Raw genomic sequence first — 21,042 nt, forward strand, 5'->3', positions numbered from 1 at the left:
GTGTGTCTGTGTGTGTCTGTGTGTGTGTGTGTGTATGCCTGCTGGGACTCCCCTTGGCTAAACCAAGCCTCCCACACCTCCACTTCCTCTCAAGTCGATTCCTCTCTATTCCTCTCCCTCTCTCTCTCTCTTACTCTGGAAGGATTGATGGGCAGCCACTTCCCTTCATCCTCCCTGACTTTCTCACGGAAGAGAGGGGGAAGAGGAAGAATGAAGAAAGTCGAGCACGCCGGCCATCATTCATTCCTCTTCACCTTGGGAGTGAGAGGAAGAAAGCCAGGAATACTGGCAGTGACAAATAGAGCAGTAAAGCTGTATGGGCCAGCGGAACACGCAACCTTGCTCCTGCTGTGGGGAGTTAGGCAGAGATGACATCATCATCTGTACAGGGATTTACCTGCTTTGATGACCCACTGAAAAGATTTGTCTGACCAAATCTTTCACTAGCAACAATTAAACTTCTTAGATTTAGAATAATTAAATACAAATATTTGGTGGTTCCTAGGTAGTCAAGCAAAAAACATTATATGCAGCAGGTTATATCCCTTGTGCTGGCGTCTCCTTTACATTCTACCTTTAAATATTGCAAAAAAATATACGTCATAATCCTAAAACAATGAAATCATTACCAGGGAAGAGAAAATGGGGCAAGTAGCATCCGAAAGCTTTATTTTATTTCCCCCAGGACCTCACTTCTCTCTAACGGACTCACCGTGTAGTGAAGTAGTGAATAGTGAGTGAGTAGGTGATTTCACACACAGCCATGGTCTTTTTAGCTAGAGACATTATTTGCACTAATGCAGCAGGAGGTCGCCATTAAATATGCATTTAGGGTGACCTCACGACCCCCCCCACAAAGCTCACTGTCAAAGACATGCCTTTGGAATCGTTGTGAAATGATGGACGGACTAGTGACGTTCACAGAGAATGTTAGTGGATTATCCTAAATAACCAGGACACTGTTTCTGGAAAGAGACAACGGGGAGAGCATTATAACAAAACTGATGTGTTGGGGCAGCAGAATGTTCTGTCCGTCTGTAAATGAAATGAAGACCGTCTACGTGATGATACTGCTCTGAGGGGTGAGTATCGGTGTTTTGGGATTTGAGGTGAACAATCCCTTCGAAGCGACTTCACGTTAAGCGCATTATAAGATAAGGGTGACGTACTGAGCACAGAGAGAAACAGCACTCACCTGTTAGGATCCATTAGAGGACACCAGAGGGACGACATGGAAGAGACAAAGAGAGAACACACTGGTTAGAGCACAGTTTGAAGAACGAAAGCACACACACTTACACACTAACAGAGTGTATGACACAAATCATAGGCTAATTTGTCCTGCACTCCAGGTGGTGACAGTTTCACTCTGTGGGGAGCCAGGCCAGCGACTGTGCGAGTGTGTGCGCGTGTGTTTGTGTGTGTTTGTCGTGTGTGTGTCAAGTGTCAAAGACCTCTTTAGCACCTCATCACCTTTGACCTCACAGGGGCTTTCACGCTGTGAATTACATTATCATTACCTCGTACGAACACACACAGACACACACCGGGGTAGAGTGTGAGAGCAAGTTTACAAGCGTGGGCGTTTCACTCCACATGTTGTTGTCAGTTGTATTGTCAGTTGTGCTTTAAGCATTACACACACAAATACAGACCATTTCATAAATTACTGAATTTAACCATCACACTAAAAAGTTTCCATTGGGTTATCAGATTATAAAGAACACTATTAAGTACAGCATACTTGTATAACTAAATGCAACCCAGTACAACAGCCCTGTGATAGATTTTCCTAATGTAACAGTATTTTTATGAACGTTTTGCGTGGTGGTGATTCATCTCGATGGGTATATTTACATTAGAAACATCTCTATATGATGCAGTCAAATACAACGAAAGAGCATCAACGTCATTGGCCTCGCAATAAAAGCAGAGGCAGCCTTGTTCTGCCGGAATCCAGTTTAATTTAGCTGCTCCAAACCATTCGAATATTTTGGGGGATTTCACAGCACAAATCGGGCAACATGGCAGGTTCTATGACATTTTGAATTAGTCATGACAACAACTGAGGATATCAAATATAAAGGGGTTTTGTCAGATTGCAGAGATTTTAAAAGTGACCACAATTTAATTGGAAACCACACGACCCGATCCTATTTCAAATGTACCAGGCAATCCTGGGGAAAATAGGGCAGGACGTTATGTTGTGAGAGCAAAACCCTGGTACCCTTTTGAAACAGGGCTTCTATTTGTTATTGTGAATTACCCGTCACCAGAACCAATACATGCTGAAGATGATGTGTAGTCCCTGACTCTACTGTATGTGACACACATAAGTATGGTTGCAGTCTTGGGCCATAAGAACTTAAAAGGCCATTACAACATCAAACAGAACCCAAGCTGTTTGGTCCTTCGGGGTGTGCTGACACTATGGGTATTTTATGGTAATGGTAATGTATGGTAAGGGTTTGTTATTGGTTCAGATTGGTGGGTCAGACCCACTACTTCAAAGTGCATCTACCATAACTCAATGAATCAGGGCTCCAGTGTTCTGTGTGCGGTGAACCACGTGCAGTCTTCTCTGCAGGTATGTCTGCTGGTTAATTGATTATCGGAAAAGTGTTTGGAAAAAGGTAAAAGAAAAGGAAGTCATTGTGTAGATTATCAAATTTCTAAAACTGACTCCAGTCCAAAACAATCCCAGCTCCAACACTGCACTCGTTAAGCCCTGTTCCTGTGACTTTATGTGTTACAGAGGTGTCAGTTATAGGCTTCTACCTACAATTGTGCCAGTGTGCAAAGAAGGGAACATGTCTTCAACTGGGTGAGAGTTTCCTTCCAGAGCAGCCAGACCACCTAGCACTGGGAGCCTGGTGACAAGAGCTTTGATTATTATGCCTGCAGTCCCAGCCAGGGCTAAATTTAAGTGTTCCCATAAAGTCCAGAAGAAATAAGACTTGGGAATGGCCTGGCCTGTGTCTGTGTGAGAGAGGGGAGAACTCTGACTGAGTGTGTGTGTGTTTAGGGTCTCTTCTGGTCAGCCTCGTTACATAGTCCTAGGGATAATAATAGGATGTGCTACAACTAACTGAGACTGAAGCCGGACTTCCCACGTCTCCCACTCGCTGGTGGCACTTGTGTTATTCTCTAAACACCCGCCGGACCCCATACCCCCCCCCCCCCCCCCTCCCTATTCAACACAGCCCTCATGCTCACATCTCTTGCTCCATCTCTCCCATTCAGCGCCTCCCTCGAGCATAAAGCAAACTAAGAAAGAGCAAGACACTTCGGGCAACCCCAAATCTCCCAAGGAAATGTGGACTCCTTGTTTATCTTTGATTAAAAATAACTTTGGGAAGAGGCCGATCAATACTTTCCCTTCTACGAGAGAAACAAGGGGGGAGAAAAGGAGGCAGGGAAGGAGGAGGAGAAGCAAAGCGGAAGGGAAGGAAAAAAGCGTGAGAAATTTGACGACATTAAGAAATGTGTGTCTGTGTGTGTGACAGTTCGCTCGGAGCCATTCCCATGGCCTCATACAGTAGCTCTGACGCTGCTACTGACTGCACTGATGGTTTAACACTGACAGAGCGGCCGACAAACACACATAGCAGGACAGCAAAGGCCCTAGAGGAGATGCTGGGAGCCATGTATGCTATATAAAGGCCTTCAGAGGATGGGAGCACAGCGAGGTCACTCCTGCCCGTGCTTTCCTTGGCTGCAACCTCTCCTTTCAAAGGATCTGCTTGTGGTTTCTGTCAGAGATGCACGTCCATTTTTCACCCCATTAACAACTATCATTACCAGCCCAACTAGAGGCTATAATTGGGCCAGCCATGGAAAAGAGTTGTCAAAACACAATTAAATTCCAAAGTATGGTGAGAGAGAACAGAGAGAAAGCGCTGGACGGCCATAACATCATATTGCCGGCTTTCTTTGCCCAAAAATAGGAAAGAAAAACATGAAAACCATTATTTGACATTGGAAGGTTGTGGAAAGGGATTATATAGACGGGTGATCTGAGCTGCCCGAACGATAGGGCTACTGAAAACATAACAAATAATCACTCTCAGTGTCAGCGATGAAGAATGGGCACATTAAAAGCAATATCTGAGAATAAAAGACAAGATCTTGTGAGAGCCTTGATTTAGGAAAAAGTTCAAAAAACAGCCATGTGGCTTCAGAGACAAATCACTGTGTAAGAATAAGGATATCTATAATGACTGCTTATTCTGTGTGTTAGACGCTGCGTGTAAAAGGCTCCATGGACACAAATCATATGTCTTATAAGTTTCTTATATTAAAATACTATTTCTTATAATCTACTGTCTGAAGTCGTAATCTAAGTAAATCATAGGGCTACAACACAATCGACATCCCAATTATGAAATATTATATAAAGTATTTCAAACATGCAATGACTTTTTCAACCCATGCAACACTAATAACACTTAGTCAAACTAATTCTGTGGAGTCTTCTTCCAATATTGACAAAAAGAGTCTATGACTGGAATCTCAAAATCTGCTCAACAGGCTCCAGCTACAAGCCGTAGCCAGTACATCAAGAACAACCCACTCGGGGCCTGTAATCGCTTTATTTTATGATTGCTTACACGCAAATACAGCTGCAGTTAAATTATGTGTTATTTTGAATACATTCCTAAGTATATTCTGTGATGGGACGCGTTGTAATTTTCAGGTCACTAATCCCTTAACCAGCTTCACCGATTGTTTTGCAGTGTCGCTTTCAGCAGCCCTTCACTATTAATCACAGCTGGAGGCACGGGCACAAAAATAAACTGTAATTGTAGTTAAACTAAGTCATGAACATCGAGAAATGTGTGATTTTGGCTTCAACCTCTAATCAAAACACAAAATGTCCTGTGGCTGGGTTCAGCTTGCAGGGAAGGAATAGGTACATCTCCCTCCTCTGCTCAGGGTTCCTCCTTTCATGAAAATCTTAAAGGTCTGGAAAGATGCTTGTTAATTTAGGCAAACCTGACATTAACACTGATGTTCCTCTATGAAATATAAATGCAGCACAAATATGTCAGCATAACATAAAGAGATTTTTTTTTTATGGTAGAAAATGCCAACCGTACTCTAGGGCCTAGCACAGTGTCTACTAACCTATTCAGTGCAAGGGTAGCGTCCACTAAGTCGTACAGTTACAAACGTGTGTGTGTGTCGGCTGATATAAAGCAGAGGAGGCTGGGTAGTGGAGGGGAGTAGCAGGCCTCTCTACCTCGGTAATCTGGCCTGATTTATAGAAGCTAGCCCTGCTCTCCCCTTCCACCTCCACACTGACACACTGGGCCTCCTCTACTGGAGACAGCCTGGCGTCCTCAAACTGACACGCAAGCACGCACGCACGCACGCACGCACACACGCACACACACACACACACACACACACACAGACACACAGACACACACACATACATTTCACACAGAAACAGCTCCACACACACGGAGACACGAACAAACCCAGGCTGAATCGTCTCAGCTGCACAGTAGTGCATGTAACCAAACCACATGGGCCCGTTGCTTAACCAAATGAACACCAGATCCAGAGACAAAAGGTTTTTAAATGTCTGTGCACTGTCAGAACGGAGCAGAGGAGCTGCACCAAAAATCAAAGTTCACTGAAGTGACCTAACGCAATTGTCCTATTCCCCTTTGGGAAAGCTGAGTTGTTTTATCAGCAAAAACCACGACACAAAAAATGGTTGTAGCCACTGCACTGTGATTGTGGTTTCAATACAAAAAAGGCTAATGTTAGTTGCAGGTCTTGGCTTAGATGTGTGCTGGTTTCCTGCATGAATACCTGATGAGCTTCAGGCCCATCTTCCACCTCGACCTCCACGCCCTTACTCAGTGTCTCCGTACATGAAGGAAGCTCTACTTCCTGCATTTGCCATTAACGTTTGGAAATTGGAAATCATTACATGTGGAATCGTCCAACATTAACCTAGTTCCTTCAGCTACTGAGCAGTGCATATACAGTATGTGTGTGAGAAAAACCGTTAATGTCTTTAAAGTGAGGGGTGTTATGGGCAACTGAATGTCAATGTTTAAGGTTCACAAAGAACTCAAAATACACATTTCCTACATGTCAAGCATCTTTCACATCAAACGAGATGTCCAATGTGTTTGACCTCCTGTTGGGAGATGCATTTAAAGCAGAATACTGGAACAGAATGTAATGTTTCAATGCTCTACCAGTGCCAGTATAAAATGGAAAGACCACATGAATGCCACTAAAATGTCATTTAACAATAGAGTAGCCTTTTAAGTAGCGTTCTCTGGCATATATTTATTTGGTTTTGTAATTGGGTAGTCAGTCACCAGTATTTCCAGTATTTAGGGAGCCTTGATTGGTGGAAAAGCGTAATTTAAACTGTTTATACCGAGCTGTCAGAACCAAAAGCCAAAACCTCTACAGGACAGAAACCAAATTGACGCAGCGCAATAAAGGATAACAGTTAGAAACATCGGAGACACAGTATTCACATGCATTAGGCTGGCAGACTACAAAACCTTCGTATGTGTGTGTGTGTCTGTGTGTCTACGTGTGTGTATACTATGAATCACACCCTATGGACAGATGTTTACAGAGAGGCTGGGTTATCTGTCTCCATTACACCACCATGTCTCAGCCTCCCAGGGCCATTATCTCCTCAGACCTGCCTAAACACAAACACCCATAGACAGGAAGCTCGCATGCTATAGGCAAGGCCCTTCACACAAGGCCAAGGCGTGAGCACATAATGGGCCTTCCAGAGGTCTGGGGGCTCTTGAGGCAATCCAACACCCAAACAGAGAAGACCCACAAAAAGCACCATTTCCCTCTCCCACTGTGTTTCTTTGATCTGTACTAACATCAACACATGTTCACATGCTGATGTTCATCATAACTCGGACTCACTTAGCTAGAACTAATATTGACAATTGTCTATGTGGCTAATGTTTTAGAGAGGAGAGACAACCTGACCTGAGGTCAATTCAACTTCCTCTTACAGTAGTCTAATCAGTTTTTACAATCAAAGATCAAGTGGAACTCTGTTGATACTGTGACAAATGCTGTGAGTTAGATCATACAGTACATATTTGTGCCTGAGCTGGCCTTGTGAGCAAGTATATTGATTTAGAGTTTGTTTGCAGTTTAGTATTTCGGGATTAGTCCTTTTTTCCGTACTCATGATGAAATTTCCCTCTTGTTCATAGCAAAGAAAAAGCCTCCTTCCAATAAGTTAGCACTGAACCGTGATGTCATTGTGACCCTGATAGATATCCCCTGATAAAAGCATTGTATGATGCTACTGCTTTCAGTCAAAGTCTGATCTCTTTGATTCAACATTGATGACACCAAAGCCTCACATTTAGTTATTGTTAAGCAGAGAGGACGCATTCACATGGCCATTTACTAGGGGAGAAGAGTGGTCTGTGGGGAAAGCTGTAGTACTATTCTATTAAGAAAATTATTACTACAGATATTCATGTGGCCAACTAATGGAATTTAGGAGAAAACGTGCATTCATTCCAAACATTTAAGATATTGTTTATAAATCTGTCATCAAAAAATTCAGTTTTTCACAAGTTCTAAGTATCTATAGCCAAATAGGCATAATAAATTCAACCTTGAACGTAGATAATGTGCTTTCTCCTCGACTGACAGCCTTTACTCAGGGTGAGCGGATGTAAGTTATGAAGCACGTCAGGCTGCTCTTGTTTTTTGGCATTTCAAGATTTCCTGGTACCTCACATTATTCATGTCTCGAGCAGAAACATAACCCCGAAGTGTGCGATTGGCAAATCTTGACTGCAGATGTCGCAGAAGGGATGAATATGCAAGATTCATTCAAGATTCAATAAATATTCAAGATTGTTTCTTTGTGTACAAAATTCTGGGTACCTCTACTATGGTTCTATAGGTGGTCCATCCTGGTAGATAACGGTATATTCTCCTGACTGACCAAGCTGATGCAGTATTGTCTCTATTTTGACTGCAAGGCTGAAGCATAGTCGATCATGAGAATGTTACATACATATCTACTTCCAACTCATTGTGCTCTTGTGCTATTTAGACTTGACCAGAAGTCAAGTGGAGTGAGAAAAAATCACCAGCTCTTGACAATGAGTGCAAAAATGTGAATGTCATCAATAGCTGCTTTCTACAATGCTGTATCCTGATTGTGTTGATAATTCTAACAAATACTAACCAGCTGATAATAACAAACAGTGACATTCCTCCAAAACCCAAAAGTGGAAATCTTTTGGCGCAGAAATATATATTAACTATCACTTTTGAATATCAGCCACAGGCATTTCCAAGATATTAATATCATTCTTCTTAAAGTCATTGTTTCAACTCCCACCTGTGTGGTAACTGTGTGGGTGTGTAAACATTATGGTAACCCCCAGGCCAGGTACTGTCTGCTCTGGTATATGAGGTGATACCACCAGTCTCCCACTGCCTTTTAATTACAAGTGAAGGTGGGGGGAGCCATTTTAATGAAAATGGGCCACATCATAAAAACAGATTTGGCCAGGTTCATCCACAGTTCAGGCTCAAGGACAGTAAACACACAGATAATGTGGACCGTACCATTCACAAGTGCAACATACTAGATAAGATTAGATTGCCTGAAACTGCTGTGATCCCGGTGGAGAAGGTGGGAAGGGTGGCATCAAATACTAATGAAATAAAATGCACTAAAGAAATGCATTAAACGTGTTCAGTAGAAAGAGAGAAAATATGTATTTATTCTCAGACATTCTACCTTTAACTTATTTAACCCTTATTTATCATGCCCGTGCTCTTTTCAGCCCAAAGCCCTGTTTAATACACAGCTATATACATCCATTTTGGAATGTGCCCAGTGCAACCATCATCTGTTCTATTGGCCACTGGGCAGATCTTTAGAGCCTTACTAGAGGGCACATCTATATAATAATGGTAAACCAGAGGGGTGAGTGATGCCCATTCCCTGCCACCATCCCCATTTAACCTAGGCAACAAACTGCTGACCCTCTGGTCTTAAGCTCACTGTATCTGTCGTATCTTCCAATGTATTATGGGTGAAAACTCGGTGGTATCTTTCATTGGAAACTTCAGCATTATGAGATAAGGGATTGGATAGACAGGTAAACAAATGTTTCAATGTTTCCATACAGGACACACTGATTGGTATGATAAGCATGGGAATTATGTCGAAAATATCCTATGGCTTTCACAGTCACCAGATCTCAACCCAACTATATAGAGAACGCACTACACGCTACCAAACACCAAATTAGGGAATATATTGTGGAAGAATGCTGTATATCCTTCCACTACTTCAGCTACTTGGCATATCTATGACAAGTAACTATTGACCTTTCTAAGATGCTCTGTTGGTTTTTCTATGGTGAGTGAAAAGAGCCATGCCACACAGCAGTGCATGGGTTTATGGACTTATGTGGAGTACTCTAATGTTTCTCAAGAGGATCGGGGTGCATGGAGGGAAGAGGGATGGAGAGCCACGGGTAGGAGGGTAACAGCTGGAGTCGCTGACTTATTTTAACATCCATCGATCCCCACCCCTCTCCTCTCTTGGTGCTCTGATGGAGGGAGAAAAAGAAGGGAACCTAATTGGTGGGAAGTTACCCAGAAGCCCCTGACCTGGAGCAGGATGAGAGCCATAGTGTGTGTGTGTCCAGAGGGGGTCGGGGTGAAGGCAGCATCCTGGCAGGACATTAGGGACTCGGTTCCCAGCAGCACTCGCTACTCTCCTGCTCAGGCTCCATAAGTCTCTCCCTGCTGGGTCAATGCTGCCTTCCTCCGGGGGATTCCCACTTTTTCCCAAGGCTATGCCCAGCTAGCTCTCACTCTCTCTCTCTGCCAAATGACCCAGAGTTCGGCCACTTGCTTCCCTTATCTGTCCTTTCCCAGGGCTATGGTACTCTGTCCATGTCCCCTGTCTCTGTCTGTCACCCTCGCTGTCATCTGATGTACAGTAGTCGCTGCATCTGAAGCCTCGGCCTAATGATGGCCTGTCTCACTGAAATTAGCAACAGTACATGCTGCTGCATACAAGACACAGTGTGCATGTTTGACTAAACAAATAAGCACACCAATCAAGGAAATCTGAGTGTAACTCAATTCAAATTACGACAGCACTGGTCTTCACAATGTGTTGTACTGTATACTGTGGAGGCCTTTTACTGACATGTCACAGTATGAATAACACAGGTTTAAATTGTAAAGTGAATAAAGGCTGAATTCCATTCAGCTGCTTCAGTTTACAGGTCCTGGTAGTTTCTATGCCGTAGAGTCTTGTCTTGGGATGCTTTAAGTCAACAAACATTGTCTGTGTTTTCAGTAACACCTGCGTCTATCTTGATGTCACATTACAAAATGTCTCCTGTGAACCAGGCCAGCATTAAACATTAGTGTCTCAATTCCGGGGGTTGCAAATTTGTAAATTGCATTTGAGGACAGATTACATTACAGCCACGCAACTAGGTTGTCCTTCCAATGCGTCCTTCCATCCCCAAGACAAAAAAGGCTCCAAAGGATGGATCCCTCAAATCCCTCAGCAAACAGCTATCGGTAGTAATAAAAAAGAAACATGGGGAAATAAAACTTTATTGAACTAAGAGGAGCACATGAGTGACGTGTGATTGGGAAAGTGATGCCCACAGAAGCACTGTGTGATTATGTGTGAATTGGCTAATGGCAAAACTGTAATGTTTTGCTTTGCGTGATCATCAAGACTAGAAAAACGCCATTCAGACTTCACAGTCCATGTCGCCCTTGAATTAGGAACCAGCGGTAAAATGATCCCAGTGACAACGCATCATCTATGAGCTGTCTAAACTGTCAGGCATGTGTCAGTGAGTAAGGTACCTGAGACACACAAGGGCTGTAAAGACTCATAAGCAAAACATACAAACACACTTAGATTGGAGATATGATGAAATTATCTTAGTGACAATACAGCACAGACAACACATTTTGACTTTTCAAAAATGATCAACTGTACCGAAACAAATCCAGAATGGCTGCCGGACCATGTCTTAATACATGTTTAAAGCTCAGTGTGAAAGTATTCAATTTACTATCATCTTATTTCCCAAACTTGCACCTGCGTCCTGTGTCTTCATCAACGGATTGGGATTTGTATTTTTTATGCAAACTTAAGTTGAAAGCTACAGAAAAATCCTGTAGGTGGACCTTGAGTTGAGATTTTTGGTGTAAATATTGCTCTAAACTACGATACCATGGTTCAAGATGAGTTTTGCTTTAATACATGATAGTTTCCATCAGTGCGAGCTGGACCTTGCTAGTCATACCATCTGTGCCAATGTCAAACTTAACAAAAAAGCCCTAAAAGCAGCATTTACGCTTCAGAATGAAAAGGATACCGGAAAAAACAAGATGGGTGCCGGGGCTTTCTGACAGTGGCACAGTGCTAAGATGGTTAAGGTTCCCATGCTAGCTCCTGTTTACCCTGGGCTATTTCTGCAGAATAACACATACACGCGGGCTGCCCTATCATACCCTCTCCTTGTAATTTCTCATCCCTCCCCTCCCAACCTCCCTCCTCCTCCTCTCTCTCATCCCCCTTTTTCTTTCCCCTCTGGAGTGCGGGAGGGTTATGTGAACGGCCAGGGAGGAGGGCTGAGAAAAAGACGGGTGGAGTGTGAAAGAGGGGAGAGATGTTGGGGGTCATCACTGAGTCATCATATTCCCTGGTAAGGCTAGCTGGAATAGTCTCTGAGTGCGTGCATGTGTGCATGCGTGTGTATTCAGATGCTTCCCTTATATTGTATGTCTGAGTGGGTGTTAAAGTTTGTACATTCCAGTGTCCAGCATCAGTGTATTTATGTGCGTGGGCACGGGTGTGTGTATGCATGTTTTTAAGATGTGTTAATGGAACATCCGGTGTTTGTCTAACTCCCAGCTTGGCTGAGTAACACTTTTCTCTGATTATAACTCCACTGAAAACACAATCTCCTGCTTGCACCTCATTGGAACCCTGTCATCTGTTCTCCGTGTCTGGGCTTTATCATCCCTTTGCCCTTAAAATATAATGATACACTGCTAATTTTCTGCCTGAATTATTCTCACTAGCAGCATTTTTCCCCGATCCAAGAAGAATGTCATTATAGTAAGTCTCAGGGACATGGATTGGGTGGGCTGTGACTTGGGTGTATGTCCTGGGTTCCACCTGTTGGTAGATTAAGATCTATTGAAACACTTACTTGCATAATGCGACTCATCTCTTTTTCAGATACCTCTCTTTCAGTATTGCATCTTTCCTTAGGTCGAACCAAGCTTTAGTTGCAAAGGAGCTAATATTATAGGAAATTGTCTGAGACCATTATAAATGTATCCACTGCAATCAAATCTTTTTTTTATGTTTCATTTATACAAAACAATAACTGGGCAATATTAATCTGTCTTTGTAATTCAATGGCTAATGTCCAATCCCTTTCACTATATAAATTCTATCCACACTGTATGTGCTCTGTTTACACTTTTCTTAATATATATATTTTATTTCCTTTTGTTTTTATTACATTGTAAATTATCGTTAATTTCCTGATGTCAATTTTTTTGGACTTCGCTCTTAGCGAACTTCCCTATTGTGAGACTAGTACAGGATTATCTTATTGTATCCACTCTAGTATCCTCTAGTTACATGTAGAAAGATGGTGTTTCAGAAGTAAGAAACTAGCCTGAAAACCAGGGCATCAAATGATGAAGTTGCATCTCACAGATATACTTTTAAAAAGAGCAGTTGTCCCACTCAAATTATAGATAATAAGAACGTAAATGAAACCGGAAACATCTGGAAATAATGTTTCCACTTAGCACCAACGGTCAAAAGTAATTTCACACTTCCATCTGAAAAGAATAAACATCAGAAAACTATCTGAAGTTCTCTGTTTGAAATCAAACAATTAAGGAGAATATTTTTTTCCTAATAAAAGAGGAATATTTTATAAAGAATTCAATAGTCATAAAAAATAGAAGCTTCAATCGTAGCTTGAGATATTGTAGCGACATGTAGCGAACATATATATTGATTTAAAACAATCCAGGGAGCTGCAATTTCATACAAAACTTATTTAAAAATTCAAATGAACTTTGCTTTAAGAGACAGGGTTGTCTTTATCCCTCTGTGTGCACTATTCAAAACATCCGTCTTTTACTGCCTCCCTTGAAACGCTTCGCTCGCTATCACCCTCATCACATCCCTCTCCTCTTTCTCTCTCTTCCTCGGCCCCTGCTCCTTTCATCTATTCGCCTTCTCCTCCTCCTCCTCTTCTCCGCCTGCCCGAGTATCTGTGTGGCCTGGCTTTGCCTCTCAACAGTAACTCAACCCATAAACAAACTGCCGTACATGCTGTAATCACAAACCCCAAACTGCCTGACATTAAAAGGGCCACGTTTCATCCCTGGAAAAAAGAAAAGACATAGAGAGAGGGAGAGAGAGAGAGAGAGAGAGAGAGAGAGAGAGAGAGAGAGAGAGGGAGAGAGGGGAGGAAATGAACAACGAGGGCTCCAGTGTTTGAGCCTCCTCCTCTTAACAGATGCGGCATGTAGTATCAGTTTGCTAAAGTGCGACTGGGAGGAGAGATAGATAGCGATGGAAGAGAAGCATATCTTTGAGGAGTTCCACATTGCCCGGTGCTGATCAAAGTGCTCCGCAGCCTTTGTGGCTAATTGTGGGGATTATCTGTAAGTGCTTGGAAAAGACCGGCCTGGTTTTATGGGTGTTACACACTCTTATACACACACACAGAGACAGACACACACACACACACACTGTCTACATATGCTATTGCATCTGGCAATAGCTGGGAAAATGCTCAACTGACCTCAGATGAATAACTCCAGTTGCTGTGTATTTGTGGAGCAAGACAATGGCAGCAAATAGGACTGACTGCAGAGTGAAACACTGGTTTGAAACGGGAAGCGATCCAGGAGACATGAAAAATCGGAGGCAGACATCCTGTCGTGTTGATCCGATTTCAAGGACAGTGGCGAGACTGGAAGGTTCGGAGTGCCAAACGACTTGTCAGTGTCAGTTGTAAAGCTGCCTCCCCTAAAGCCACTTCCCCTGCTGACACCGACACAGACACACACGTGCGCGCAGACGTGCACAGTCGCACACACACACATGTACAGTCACGCACAAACTCGCTCACGACTCCGGTCAGCTGAGTGGATCCTAAGTGAGGTCAGGAGGAGTTTGGAAACACGCACACAGCTCACATAGAGACTTTCTTTCTAGGGTTTATGAGTCTTCTCTATAGTTTGCCTGACCACAAACACACACACACTCACACATGTACATTTACACTTAGGCAGACGCACAAGAAAACTCACATAAAGCTGATATAGCGGATATGGTTTTGTGAGGGGGAGAAGGGTGTATGGTCGGCGTCAGGTCCAAGCAATTATCCAAGTGTCCAAACCTCTTTCAGGCAGCCACAGCGGAGCCAGACAAACCTCGCACACACACACAATCACACACTCACACACAACTCTCAACTCAAACTCAGGGATTTGCCCGACATAATTCCACTTCTATTCACCATGAGAGGTTTTACAAGGTTAGGTCCAAAATCTCTGAGCCACTGCTAACTACAAGCCGACTACCAGCTGGCCCTTAGCCTCCAGTCTTAAAGCTCAAGTGCTTGATTCTGGCCCAGTGAATGGCCTTTTGGGCTTGAAGCCCCGAAAACCTTTCTAATAAGACGAGCAGGGAAGACAATGGCAGGCAGCTAATCTTGTCTTTATGCAGCCTTTCTCTGTCAGTGGGGGGCACTTGTAGAGGCGGTGCTCAGGTAACGCAGTGTGTCAAAGGTTAAGCTGGGAGATTCAGACTTGCACACACAAGTTAATTAAAGTTTGTCTAAGGGGGTAAGAGTGTCTCTCGAGGAGGCTGCCAGTGTCTGAAGGCTCGCCTGACACAGGAATGCCATTGACTTCAAAGTTGGCTGGCTGCCGCCAAGTTGTTTCCAGAAAGCGCTCACAGGCACAAGACTGGAGCCGAAATCTGAACAATTAATGAACAATTTTCTGCCGGTTTGCACGGTGAGCAGGCACAGGTGGAAGTCTGTGTTTCTGTTGGACCGGTCAGCTTTCGGCAATATTGTTCTTTGTATTGTTCGTTCTCTTTTCTTTTCTATGACAGGGAACTGAATACTAACCCTATGATTTATCAGGAAAGTAATCTGCAGTTAAAGTCATTGTTTTGCATTTGCATCCTTACTTGGTACTGAAGAAGCACCATTATTGTTGTCCACTTGTCGTGGTGGAGCTCCAAGGAGCAGAAGGAGGATGATGATTTACAACCTGAAGCAAAAGTGAAAGTAGGGATGTCCCGAGTCACTTAAAAGGACAGATGCTGGGGCCAACCCAGGCATGCACAGATTCTGGCTTTAAAACCAGATGTTTTCAGAGTCACGCATTTTCTGTCAGTTTAATTGACGTTTTGCTTTGAAAGTGCTGTCAACTATAACTTTGGCATTCTGTTCATGCTGCGGTTGGAGAGGATGTCTAAATTTGGTCTGAGAATTTTCCTATCAACGGAGACACCCTGACCTCGTCTTTTTATGTTCGAAAACTTTACTATAAGACAACATAAAAGAAACTGTAGGTGCAGCGTGTCCCCAATAGTTGTCTAACCCTCCCATTCTTGCCAATATCAATGGGCCCCATTCACCATGAGTTCTTAAGTGGACATTTTGTCTTAAAACCCACTTATGCAGTTTTTACAAAGATTCTGATATTCACTGATGTTTTATTATCTGGGATTTGTTCTTATATACGATTAGAATCTACGCACACTGAAGAGCACTCTTACGAAATCGTATAAACTGAAAAGCCTGTGTAGAATAATCAAGTATTGCACTGCACCAAGGCCTGTGGATGCATTGCTCCCTGGGTGCTCAAGGAGCGGGACCTGAACCTGAACCTTTTCTAGAACACTTTGTCTGAACCTGGCCCAGCATGTCTGGTCCTGACGGGTCCATCAGGCTTAGGTCGAGTATCCACAGATTCTCAGCTGAGGGGTTCACCTGCAGGGCCGCCCCCGCTCTGTGCACCTTCCTTTCCTCTTTCCTTACCCCTCTCTTCTCTGTGTTTGACATCGCTTGACTTCAAATCTGAGATCAAACTATTTTTTTTACTTAAATTATGCAACTTTCTCTGGATCCAGCTTTTACTGAACATGTAACTACATTCTATGTATTGTTTTTTTGTGGCATTTGCTGAACCTCGGATATAATAACAACTTTTTTAAAGTTTGACTCCAGTGCGGTGTCGTCCTGAGAATTTAGTTCAATCATTCCTGTCTTCTAAATGTTCTTTCCAGTTTTCTGTGATTTCTGTGTGCACACGGCACTGCAGTTTCATGCTCTTTAAAGGGGGCATTAAAGGGCATTTAACTATGCTCATTGGGAAAAATGGTCACAGGCTCTTGACATTGGAAGACATGGCCTTCATCACTATAAGAACACAGATGCAAACAATTCTGCAGTTTAAGAATGCTCCATGAATCTGACGTGGAGTTTTCTTAGGAAACTTCTGAAGAACAAATTTAAGACAATAATAAAGAAGACATTGGTGAAATAGGCCCTTTAATCTTAGAGGGAGCTAATAAATGATTTACTGTATCAGGACAATAATGACATATCTTTTCGGACGGCAATGTCATTTGGCTTTCGTGAACAGCTAGGCTGGATCACTTGAAAAGGAATGGTGAAAAAAATCGGAACAAAAGAGTGAATGAAGAAACAGACAGCAGATGTGTAGAAGAGGAAGAGGATAACCTCGGGAGGAATATAAAAAGAGAGTAGTCTGGAGAAAGGGATGAAGAGGAAGGAAGGAGGAAGAGGAGGAGAGAAGATGAGCAGACAGTATCCTTTATGTATTGGCTGAGTGTCTCCCAGGGCTTCTGTAATGCTTTCCACAGACCCGTAGTCCAAGGTCGCCGTACGGCTGCCTGTCCAGCTGTTTTCATATTCAGGTTCGGCCTCGTTTTTTCTCTCTACTGTGCGATTTGTTTTTATCTGTGACTGTCGGGCAGATTATCACCAGAGGCAACAGATTAATTACAAAAAAGACAACCAAAAAGAGAAAATCAATGAGGAGCTGCCAGGGTTTTAATCATGATTAGTATGGGAGGGGGGCATGAACTCATGTTGATGTACAACCCTTCATCATCTGCAAACTGAAAAGAGACAAAAAAAACAAATGCTCTTGACACACAGGGTCTGTGATGACATTGCATCCAACACAGGTGCACTGCGAGCCTGGGAGTTATTCAGTTCACCTTCACCCTGGAGACCAGCCTGCAGCACTAACAGCAGTGTTAATGAGGAGTAGTGCTAGCTTAGCAGGAGGTGCTAACAGGAGGACACAGGAGAGTTTACTGGCTGCACGAGAATAGACTCCTGCCACATTCAGGCCTGCTGTTCGATCTCAACGTGCACCTCTTGCTAACACAACCTGTGATTGTTGCACTTGAGATACAGTATCGGTCTCATTACAAAACTTGTAGACGTCATCTTGATACTTCAAATCTCAAGATCGAACAAGACGAACACGACTGAGTTCATACAATCTGTGCTGTAAAAACATTCTGGATAGAAAACCTGTCTGAACACACAGACTCTTGTGTACATGGGTAGATGCAACAATGTAAGACACGCAGGTCCTTGTGACTACACAAATGCAGAGAGTACCATTTGAGCTTAAAGGTGTGGAGGTTTCTTCATGCAGGAGGCCTGAGTTTGGTTTAACGGTTTATAACCTATAGCCTACAGCAGTTCTTTGACCCTTGATTAAGAAAAGATAAAAAACTCTATAAACGACCTTGAGAAGTCCTTCGAGGAAATATTACTCAAGATTTAGTTGTTAGTTTGTTTTTCAATGTACTCCACAGTGTTTGCAAAGACTTGAATCCCACCACTGACCTCAGTGATTGACCCGGGAGATGAGGACACATGTCTAAAACCGGAGAAGGGGAAGAAAATGGACTTATCCCATCGCCTCTGGGAGATAAACACCTACAGATATGGCTTTGCTGTCAGAATGTCATTTGTATGTGGCATAGATAACACAGACATGGCCCCGCTTTGACCCCCCTCCTACCATCTGCTTTGGCTGGGCTACGCCAGCCGCTCAGCTTGCCTGCCTCCACGGTTACTGACCCATTCCACATGCCAAAAAACAAGACAGATGCCCCTGATACCCCAACTCCAGCCCGACCCCCCCCCCCCCCAGCTCCCCACAGCATTTCAGCGCCTCACCCAGTCGACCAGACCAGACGCCCTGACCGCCCCGATCCTTCTTCCTCCCCGTGCCTCTGCTAGGCTAGCGGCTAGCCCCAGTCTGCGTGAAGAGACATATGCTACGTTATGACAGCGGAGATAAAGCTGTGCGTCGCACACAGGTGGGGTTTACAGATTGTGGACATGTAAGCATGTGCACAAACACACACAAGCTATGTGGTAGAGTGGGAGACAGAAACACGGAAATCACGGCCCACTTGAGCTATGTACATATATGTATTTCAGGCATGAGAAGCAGAATGAGAGCCCTTCCAACAGATAGAAACACGTGCATGCAGCCATAGACATTGACGCGCACACATACGCTCGCACACGCACACGCACACACCCACCCACACACGCACACACCCACACACATACACATGCAGACAGGAGGCCGTGGTCCATCCTCTGACCGTTGGGTGACCTGACAGCTCAGCAGCTGCTGGTTGTTTGATGTTTCACTCTGAGGATCGCATTTCATTTCCAGACTCTTCGGCCGATAGGAGAGAAGAAGAGGGACAGAGGGAGGCTCTTCTTCCTCTTCTCACCCCTTCGCCATAGCGCCACCAACCAGACATGATGAAGACCAAACATGTGCACATTAACCACTGTGTTGATGCACCGTATCTATACTTATGTAAAGTTACTCCACACATGCAGGTTGACAAAGTGTGCTGCACTGCTGTGACTGAGAGGCTCTGTCACAATGCATTCACACATTAAACAAGTCAACTGACAACAGCACATTACACAGAAGTGTGTATGAGTGTGTGTTTGTGTCCCTGTGTTTGTATGTGTGTACGTAAGCGTGCGCAACAGATGGAGACAGGCTGGACATTAGACCCTCTGGCCTGATGACATGTAAGTCATCGCACAGCAAATCTGAACACTGCCTTCAGACACACACACACACACACACACACACACACACACACACACACACACACACACACACACACACACACACACACACACACACACACACACACACACAGGTTTGTCAAATCATCACATTCAAGCATACATGAGTGAATGTCTTATTTTAGGTACTTAAACACATGTCGTACATCTTAACTTAACAAGACAAATCTTTTTTTCTTTTTTTCAATGTCATAAAAAAAAATAAAGAGCATACAATAAAATTCAGTTTCAGATTGTTTATGCATCTTTCCTTCTAATGTGTAGAGTATATTGTAATATAAGTGTAATAAATTGCCTTCACAGAATCTATATTTGAGATATTTATGTGAACTAATTGTTATGTCTTAAGCTGGAATCTACTACCCCACATTACCAGGGACTAATTCAAGCACAGATTCATATAATTCACAAAGTGAGCAAAACATTCACAAATAGGTTGATTTTGTATTCAGAAATTTTACCAATCATTGGACAAAGGTGTCCACTGGTTTCCATCAATTTCAATATGATAAAAGGTTAAACAAAAAATCTAAATTTGCACATGTTAACGTTTATTTTTTATCACGTAGAATAACTACACATTCAGTGTTGTAAAAGCTTTTGCTGCATTTGAAAATATCAGCAAAATAAGTAGCAAAATGCATAATAGCAAAGGGAAACAAAAAAAGTGATAATCTAATGTGAAATTTGAATTCATTACCACAGTCCAACTCAACAAACCAAATTATCTGATTTGTTTGCCCTTTTTCACCGAATTCAAAAAGGAGAAGTGGCTGCTGGCTCACTAAAACGAAGCCACAGCTTTCACAGTTTCTGGGAATGGAATAAGGATGGGGGGGGGGGGGGAACCACTTCCAACATTGTTAGTTACACCTGTTATACCAGTCTGGCAGAGCAATCAGCCGGAAATGGACAAATACAGCTCCTGAAAACAGGGCTAATGTAAAAGAAGAGAGCTGCTGTTCACTCGTGTCCTCATCTTTCCCTGCGCTGTAATGAGTGGATGTGGCCTCTTAGTGTGTGGCCACTCGAGAGTGAGAAGACGAGGAGACTGCCACAGGCTAAAGGGCAGCTTTAGTCAGTTCACTCAGGATGAACACACACACAAACACACACAATGTGAAGAGGGGCTCAAATAAGCATCTTTACCAGGAATTCAAGAGTAAGGAGGCTCCGGCGCCATGCGTGGCTGCTCACCCTCGACTAGAAACACAGACACACACACACACACACACACACGTAGACGCAGAGTACTTGAGAGGCACAGAACATGAGAAAACATAGAAAATGCACACACCCTCGTATACACATTCCTCAATCACATAACAACAACTTATCCTGACCCTTTTTTTCCCTCTGCTGAATGGTTCTGCATTCCATCCTTCCTGTTAAAGTGAGATAATCGCTCTTTGTTTGACGAGAAGGAGCTAACCAGTGGGCATGACATGTAAGCCTATGAGCTCCTTTAGCCTTCAGCCAACACCACAAACAGGACGGCTTTCTACACTGCTCACCAAAGGTGTTGTGTCACGCTGTGTCTGGAAGGAGGGGAGAGTTTTGGTATAAGCAAGCTCGATGCGGTAAGTCCACGCCTGGTTTAAAAGTGAAGGGAGTGGGGGGGGGGGCAACAACACAAGGGGGGGTACAATAACTGTGTTTTGGTCCTAAAAAATAAATAAATATTGGTTTGGTTGTATTTTGCATAATTTTTGCATTTAAGCTGGTTTCTTAGAAGGAACTTGGTCAAAATCTAAAAGTACTGATGGTATGAGACCAAGACTACTGT

The 21,042-nt window shown here is 43.4% G+C and overlaps 1 protein-coding gene across 1 annotated transcript in view; it reads right to left on the reverse strand.

Moving 5' to 3' along the window:
• bcas3 (BCAS3 microtubule associated cell migration factor) overlaps positions 1-21,042 on the reverse strand; it is a 296,065-nt gene that overhangs the window by 61,874 nt on the left and 213,149 nt on the right. The gene's annotated exons all lie outside the window — the stretch shown is intronic.

This window comes from Pleuronectes platessa, chromosome 5 (assembly GCF_947347685.1).
Source record: "Pleuronectes platessa chromosome 5, fPlePla1.1, whole genome shotgun sequence".
NCBI lineage: Eukaryota > Metazoa > Chordata > Actinopteri > Pleuronectiformes > Pleuronectidae > Pleuronectes > Pleuronectes platessa.